Genomic DNA, 8,516 nt, shown 5'->3' with positions numbered 1-8,516 from the left:
AGGCGGCGCTGCATTCGCGAGAATGCCTTGCGGCGGCCATTTTGAGCGGGACTCCCCTTCCCGTCCCGCCAGCCGGCGTTTTCTCTGTCGCGAAAGCAAGACCGGGCGCCTTGCATTCCTAATCAAAGTTCCGCCGTCGAACAGTTCCAAAGCGTCGATAAGAAACCTAATCGCGGGCAATAGTTCGCACGTGTTTGTGACTGCTGCCAGCGCCTCTTTTGAAAGTGTTATCGGACCAATCGGTAAATTTTGTCCCCTCGAACACCGATGTTTTTATGCGTATTAACTGTTTTTTTTTCTTCTTTTTTAAATTCAGGCACCAGGATACGCTGTTGTTGTGCCACTGTCGAAATGGTACTTACGTACAGGGAGATGGCCACTAGAATCAGAAGACAAAATATTCACGCTATGATTACAAAACAGAAAAGAGAGTAAAAATAAAAAGAAAACAGGTAATTAGTATGGAAACAGTAGGGCTAGAAGAAAAATAAGGAGGTGACCATTGACGAAAAAGAAAAGAAAGAGAAAAATGCATGCCAAGAAGCACCCTTAATGTAAAACATGGTGGTGGTGGTAATAACTTTATTGAGATTCTGATCAGTTATGATCTGGCAGGCCCGAGTCCTAGGATGGCCCCTCACGAGGAACGACCCTTTCAGCCCAGGCATAGACGGCAATCTTAGCTAGCGGCGTTATCTACCAGAAGCCCCACTAGCCTGCGGAAACCGCTTTGCGGCTGATCAGGAATGACAAGCGCCAAACGGTATACTGTAATCAAAAATGCTGAATATCGGTTGGAAAAATACAAGGATTATCTGACAGAGGAAAGTGAAACAGCGGCATCAAAGAAGTTTTTGCGGAGACGCCTGTTTAGTTTTCCTTTTCTTTTTAACTTTCATGATGATGTCCTTTGCTTTGTAAGAATCTGTCTTCCGCTGGTGCGCTCGTTTGGCGTCTTGCTTGATAGCTCTAGATCTTTAAAACGTCTTCGACTGCAGTGTAAGAATTCACTGCAGGTAAGTCGAAAAAACTATCAACAAGGTTCAAGTACACCTAATTATACCAAGCACAAACTCAGAAATGCTCATCGCATAGCTGAAGGAAAACGTAAACATACGTTAAGACGCAACAAGCAGTCTTACAGCTGTTCGTTAAGCAGACGAAAAAAACTATTCTTTTTTTTTCATTTCAAATAATTTAAAAAAAACTGAAGTGTAAATATTCGCACACACCGTACGGCTAATAACCAATGGGACCGGGCCTTCTTTTTTAAAAATAATTTAACTGCGAGTGGCACACCTTCATTGGAACAAAATGTGATAACACCCACACTACTGCAATGGTCGATGACCGGGTTCTTTCATTGTGGCATCCTTCAAGGCTTATGTGCCGCCCGTTTCTTACTATATTGACGTAGAAGACACGGTCAATTCGGGATGAAAAATAAGCGGAACATCTCTGCCAGTATCACATTGTATTTACAAAAATCTAAGTTAGCGGGGTATCTGAGAACTCGGATCACTCGTGCTGTTGCTTGACACTGAGTACTTCTTGCCATTACATCAGCTTTGTATTGTCGGCGTCATTCGTGGCGAAGTGCGTTCTGTTTCATCAAGCTAGACGGGCTAGAACACGCGGACGGCGACCATAATAAATGTTCGACCACTCGGTCGAACCGTCATTTATTATTAGATTCGTACAAAAAAAAAAAGTTAATACGCCGAGTGGGAGGGGGGGGGGGGAGGGGACGTATGCGCAAGCTGGGCGAGAGATAGACGGTGAAGCGGAAAACCGATAACAACCGACTGCTAGCTGGCCATCCCGCTACCTGACCGCGTTTAACTGCCCCAAGCACCATAAAGTATATTTCACGCATGGTAAACCCTTATTCAAGTCCGATTGTGGGCTTACAAAACCTATCAGCGGTCTCCGTCGAGGTCGAATTAACGGAAGACCACTGCATATGAACAGGCTTGCGAGGTCGCTTCCTTTTTCTTTCTTTTTTTCTCTTTTTTTTTGGGGGGGGGGGGTGATCATTGTCTAGTAGACTTTGAGAAGATAAAGGTATGTTGCTCTCCACAGGAATCGTAACTGCCTCACTGCTTTGCGTGCACCCGAACTATCCTGCGCTGCGGTCAAAGAATGATAAAGAGAATGGGTAAGGGGCGGGTAATGGGTGGAAGCGAACTTGATTAAGTATGCCGGAAAGAAAGGAGCTCGGAAGGTAGACAGGGAGAGAGCGTTCTGGCGATCTGGTGCCCCTGCTTCATTGGCGGACATCCCGCGTCGTCACAGGGTCAAGCGCAGTTATTCATTTTTTGTTTCTTTAATTCCCCGGGCAACCTCGCTCGCGCGAAGGTGGCGTCGACAAAAGGTACTCGCGTTGTGTTTCCGTTCGTCAGCGCAGCGGGGCCGGCCACCGCGTGACTCCGTCGCCCCGGTGTCGATCGATCGACCCCTCGGCTCAGTGACCCCGTTATTGCAGCGAGAGGAGGACGCTGTTGCGCTGCTCCGCGACGCCTCCGCCGCGGCGCGCGCGGAGCGCCGAACACGTGCGCCGCCGGCCGCGCTCCCAGTGGGCGGTCCAGCTGCTGGCCCGTCGGCGGCGGGAGAGAGTGGGATTTTTGGCTATTTTTCGAGCAGTACCTGCGAGGGACGATGGGAGAAAAGGGTGCACCGAAGCAGCTTGACTAGCTCCCAGCATCCGTTACGAGGGCGATAAGTAATACTTAGGCAATGGATCTAGACAAAGGAAGAGTACTCACACGAATAAGGGCAAGCCAGAAAGTAAGCGAAAAGAGTAGTAGTATACTCAAGCACTGCCGAATCCTTGACAGCAATTACAAGGAATAAATGAAAGCGTAATCATCAACTAATTTTTTTTTTTTCAAAACACGAGTGTATGCACTTGCACGCACCGTTTCAGTCACCAATAAACCGTGTGATCGTGCTTGACGCTCCCCGAATGCTTCATTGATTATCGATACGTGGGTGCAAGTGTATATATTGCTGGCGCCTTTCAAGAAATACAAATTTCGTTGGAAGCCAGCGCTTACGTTCTTATCGTCTCTTTTCCGCGCTGTCGATACGCATCGCAGAACCCAAACTAGCCCACTAGCTTGTTACGCTGGCGCGATGGCATCGACGCGCAGGACTTTGTGTTCCGCAGCAATGCGCGCAGCGAGGCGGAGACTGTTCCTCATTTTGAAATACGCATAAATAAATAATTAATGAGAAGAAGAGATACGCTGCCACCTCAATACCGGTCGAAACTTGCTTGCTTGTGTGACTCGGCACTGAGAAGTCGCATATATAACTGCATAATGAAAATAGTAAAAAAAAAAGAGAGCACGAGGACGCGGGATCGAATCCCGGCCACGGCGGCCACATTTCGATGGGGGCGAAATGCGAAAACACCCGTGTGCTTAAATTTAGGTGCACGTTCAAGAACCCCAGGTGGTCGAGATTTCCGGAGTCCTCCGCTACGGCGTGCCTCATAATCAGAAAGTGGTTTTGGCACGTAAAACCTCATAATTTAATTTTTTTTAAGATAGTAAAAAAGAAAGTTCAGTGTAAGAGCCGATAAAATGAAATCGAGGGATCCACGATGTAATTTGTAGAATATTGTGCGCTTAACCAAATAAGAAAAGAAAAAAACATCTAACGCATCGATATCAGAACACCGCATATTGGAAACTAAGAGCAAGCGCTGTGACACTACAGGGGGCAGCATGCATAGCAAGAAAAACGCTTATCCAGCGGTGAAATGTTCAACTTTGAACAAGAGTGTTTGCGAAGTATCTATGTGGTTACGTAAAAAAATAAATTATAGGGCTTGAGTTGCCGTAGCAACTCACGGGCTTGGGAGACGACGCAGTGGTTAGCTCCCGATTAATTCACACCACGCAGGTTCTTTATCGCGCGCACCCTATAAGCACGAGCACTTTCTCATTCAGCCCCCGTTGGAATATGTGGCCGAGAATCGAGCCTAAAAGCATAAAGTATTTCGTAGCCAGACTTGTCGTCATAAAGCCAATTTTGAATGCAGTAATATTCCATAAACGTAGAAGCACAATAGCTTGAGAAAGCAGTGAGTGGAAATTGGGAAGGCTTCGATCTTTGAAGATATCGGGTGACAACGACTCAGGTTGGTTGCACGCGGTGCATTTAAGTCTCGCAAATGTTGAAATGTTAGCTTATTTCGTGCATCGGTTACTCAGTGGTTTTGCCAAGAACTGGCACGCAAAATTTGGGATGCAAAGCGGTGGCACATTCGTCAATTATCCAGCGTAACTGTTGCACATCATTGAGACTGTGAATTTTCCATCAATAAAGCTTCGACTGGGGCTATAGTTGGTATGGCATCTTTCTGCTTGCTGCGCTACGCTGTTATACGAAGGACAAAAAAGAGTGTCGGTCTCTTCTTTGTCCTTCGTATAGCCCAGGAGGAATTTTTCATACGCAACACCAGCTACAGAAATTTCCAAGATGATTAAAGCACCGAACAATACTTCAACTGTGCACTTAATTCTGCCGGAAAACCGCGTATTTCAGTGAGTGCAAACGAAAAGCACCGTTACAACGTGTGAACGTTATTGGGCCTGCCAGAGACATCGGCTAAATTAGCGAGGCAATTAACAGTCTAAAGTTTCAACTGACAGACACTGGCCGTACAAGAACGGAGACGTATTACAGAGACAAGTAGTGTGATATACTCAGCACGAGGCTAGTTGGTTAGGGACGACTAATTAAGACTACACCGCATTAGAGACGGCGGAGACAGTAGACAATTGACGCGAAGAGCCCGTAACTGACTGGTTTACTCTTTCGCGACGGCCCTGCATACGTAAGCAATTTTAGTTTTAGTGAATCGCCAAACAACCGAAAAGAGAAAAGCGCGACGAAAGGAAAAAGCGAGCTGAGGCAACCCGTGATTGGCGTCGATAACCGTTTCCACGAAAACTATGCTATCTATATTTCTAGTCAGAAAACAAGGTTCTTTGTCGCAGGGAACAAAAGACCGATTGCTGACACCTGTGCGTTTCAGTCTTACAGGACTTTTTGCTTCTATGCTTTCTAATTCGGTGCTCAAGTAGTCCGCAAGCTTGGGAGAGGAACCAAAGATATATTTAGAAGCGGGAACGCTTGAAAGAGACACGCTAAAGAACACGTGTGTCAACATCCCGTCTTTTGTTCCTTCCGATAAGGAACGTGTTTTTATGAGTTGAAATAGAATCTTTCCAATCGCATTCTCTTTGCAGTACACGAGCGTGCTTGACGCCGCCTTACCGCTTTGTAGGTGACGTTGAAAATACGCGATTCCTGACTCAGCGGACCAAAATCCAAGTTCTAAAAAAATAAAAAAGGTTTTCGCCTTACACACATCTGCAGCTATATTTTGTGACGTAGGCCACCAAATTTTCACTTGGTAGAAGATGTTCTTCTTTTTCTTTCTTTCTTTCTTTCTTTTTTTCCTCCACGAAGTAAAGACGAAAGTCGAAAGTGAAACACAAAAGAAGGTCGCGGATTCAAGTTTGTCATTTTCCGAAATTAAGAAGAAGAAGAAAAAGACAATTTAAAGATCAAGTCAAAGTCCAGTTAACGCTTCACTCCATTCTGGTTAGCGAAAGCCATATAACGAGGTCCATGAACTCTCTTGGTCAGCCGCATCTTGAACACGCCAGCAAATAAAAGAGCCTGTGATATGGCACTGGCTTATATTCATATCTGCACAGGACAGCGGAGGTATACATACAATCAAAATTTCATTTGTGCAGTCCTCGGCGGGGCTCGTTCGTGATGCCAGCGTCGGTGTCCACGGCACGCGCCATCCTCCACTGATGGCGATACGAAAGAGCTTAGAGCGCACTCTCCGGCCGCGCGTAATCCGTTTTGCCTTTTGTCTTTCCAACCGGTGGGAACGGCTGGTCGTATATTCGCCTGATGCAATCCCGGGGCGGCCTAAACCGCGGGATCAGCGGTGGCAGTGGAAGGCCGCCCGCGGAGCTGCAGCTGCGGTACTGTATGAACATTATGGCCCATCAAACGGACGCTGACCGGCACAGCGCTCCTCGCTGCGCAACGGGACACGTCCAATTTCTATCCCCTCGCCGGTTCGTTGGACCTCGTTTCTGTCTGCTTGTTTTCCCTTCACGCAGCCCTGCGTTTGTGTGCGCTACGGTCGACTACTCGACAACCCACACCTCTCTCCCACTCCTTTTGCCTTGGCCATAAAAGCAGCGACGTGCCCGGCCGGCCCCACACATTGTATACGAACTACGCACCTGTAGAGTCTGGTGTGGCAACAAGGAATCAAGATACGAGCAACAGCCAACAAAGTGCGTCCGAGCTTGCGAGGAATCTTTTTTTTTTCTATTGTCCATATTTAGTAACAGCGAGAGCTGTTGTGCGCTGAGCTACTTAGCAAATCAGGCCATGTGCGCCGACGACCAAAAGAAGAAAATTAAACAGCATTGCGCACAGCTCAGACCGCACGCTACACCTCCCTTTTACACGGCAAATGGTCGGTTGCACTGACCAGCATGGGCAATAACAGCAATGAGAGCTCAAAGGAGTTGGGTTTAGAGCGAATGCGTGCTATAGTCGGCGATGGTGATGCTATAGCGCACATCACTTAGTTTGCCGCGTTGCGCACCTATACCTCCTGTGTTTAGAGGAAGCCGGAGGGTTCGCGAGCAACGAGCTCGAAAAAAGAAATGGTTCTGGACGCACAGTGGCCAATATGAACAAAAGCTAGAGCGAGAGACAGAGAGACAGAGACCATCTGCGGTATTATCTTGCTAAACTGCAACATAAGCACGGTGTGCACGGTGAAAATGCAGAGGAAATATTACGCGTCAGTATTTAGGGATTTATTCCAGATCAACGATATCAGAGCAATATGGTTTACGTGCGCTATGCGTTGCTCGAATGCGTAAATGTTATCGCTTTATTTCGTCTGCAAGGAATTGCGGAGACGGGCAATTTCTTGATCCCGTTTTTTGTTTTTCGATTTTTAAGTATTCACATTTTTTACATGCATTACACTATGGCGTTCTAGCTAAATGCTAGTATGAGCTTAAATTGGCTTCCTTTTTTAGACGAATAGAACAGAATAAAACGAAGCGTGACCTGTTGTTTAGGCCGTCAGGCCAACAACAAACGTCCTCCCCCCTCCGTTCATCTCTGCGGTGGTGCAAGACAGACTGGTCAAAAGCGGGCGCTGCCCAAATTTTCGTACTCTTTTTCCTTAGGACGGCACGTGTGCCCCGCGGGGAATTTATCCGTGGCTTGGTGCCAGAGTCGCTTTTTCTGAAAGCTGTGTTTCTCTCTCGCAATATAAGCAAAAAGAAACAGCACTGTTGCTTACCGCAGCTTCTGCAGCAGTCGCTGGTAGTGATGACGATTATTTACACCATGGCAAAGCACCAATGACGAAGCAAGTTCACCCAGAAGGGTATATGAGGCATGCGGGAGGTCACTGCGCTAAAACCGCGTTACACAATGCTTCCTCACGTGCGAGGACGACGCTTGCTGCTGTACAGTAACTATAGAGCGGCTCCTGCTGCCTGCGCATTTATGCCGTCTCAGCGTAGTTTTATGACTTAAACCCTTAAAACTCCACCAACTCTTTCGATTTTTCTTTCGCAACGCAAGGTTAGGCGTGCTTCTCTGTAGACAGTAGCGGCAAAATTAAGTGGCATACGCGATTGTACCCGTCGTAAAGGACGGTGGTGGCCACTGTCTATCGTTCATTGCACAACATTTCGCCGACGCGGCGTCCTTTCGCACGGTTCACTTAGATGCGCAGGTCTGTAAATAGAGATACTCGGCTATAACTGACCCTTTCTTTCTGTAGTAAGACATAGCAGGTGTTTACAACGCTGGACTGAGTAGTACGAAAGCAGAGTAGTGCGTCTTTCTACTCGTTAGTACGCCAGCGCAGCATCTTGGAATACTGTAAAACTATTACGTGATGGTGTGATCACCTGTCAAATCCTGTTAGTGTTAAGACAAGACCATTTTAATGCATAGACGCATCAAAGGCAAGGGTCAGTTCAATGGATTGATCCGGTTCTTAGACTGAGCCTTCTCTGGCTGAGTAGTTAAAGAAAATTTTGCTTAAAAAAGTCACAGTTTCGCCCAAAGTCGAAGCATCGATTGCCAAGTTAGCAGACAGCTATACAAAGTAAGAATAGTAGTTTTATCGGCCGTATAAACTTGTAAACATTCGCTTACTAACTAAATTAACGAGCACTGTGTCACGCGCACACAGGTAAAAACGAACACATCTCACTCGATGACCACGGAAACTAGCTGTCAAAACGCTGGAGTGAGGAAGCGCGGCATCAGCAGCGAGCGAACTGACCTTCGTGCTGCGTCTCGCATCGAGGCCAACTAAGCCGCGAAAACAGTGCACATCGCACTCGCTTGTCCACATCGCAGATCGCTTGAAAGATGTGGCGCGCGTCCCCGCGGCCTCGCCGTATGCAGCAGCCGCCGGAGTACTCCCCCCC

This window comes from Dermacentor albipictus, chromosome 1, assembly GCF_038994185.2.
Source record: "Dermacentor albipictus isolate Rhodes 1998 colony chromosome 1, USDA_Dalb.pri_finalv2, whole genome shotgun sequence".
Classification (NCBI taxonomy): Eukaryota; Metazoa; Arthropoda; class Arachnida; order Ixodida; family Ixodidae; genus Dermacentor; species Dermacentor albipictus.
This window is presented reverse-complemented; position numbering follows the sequence as displayed.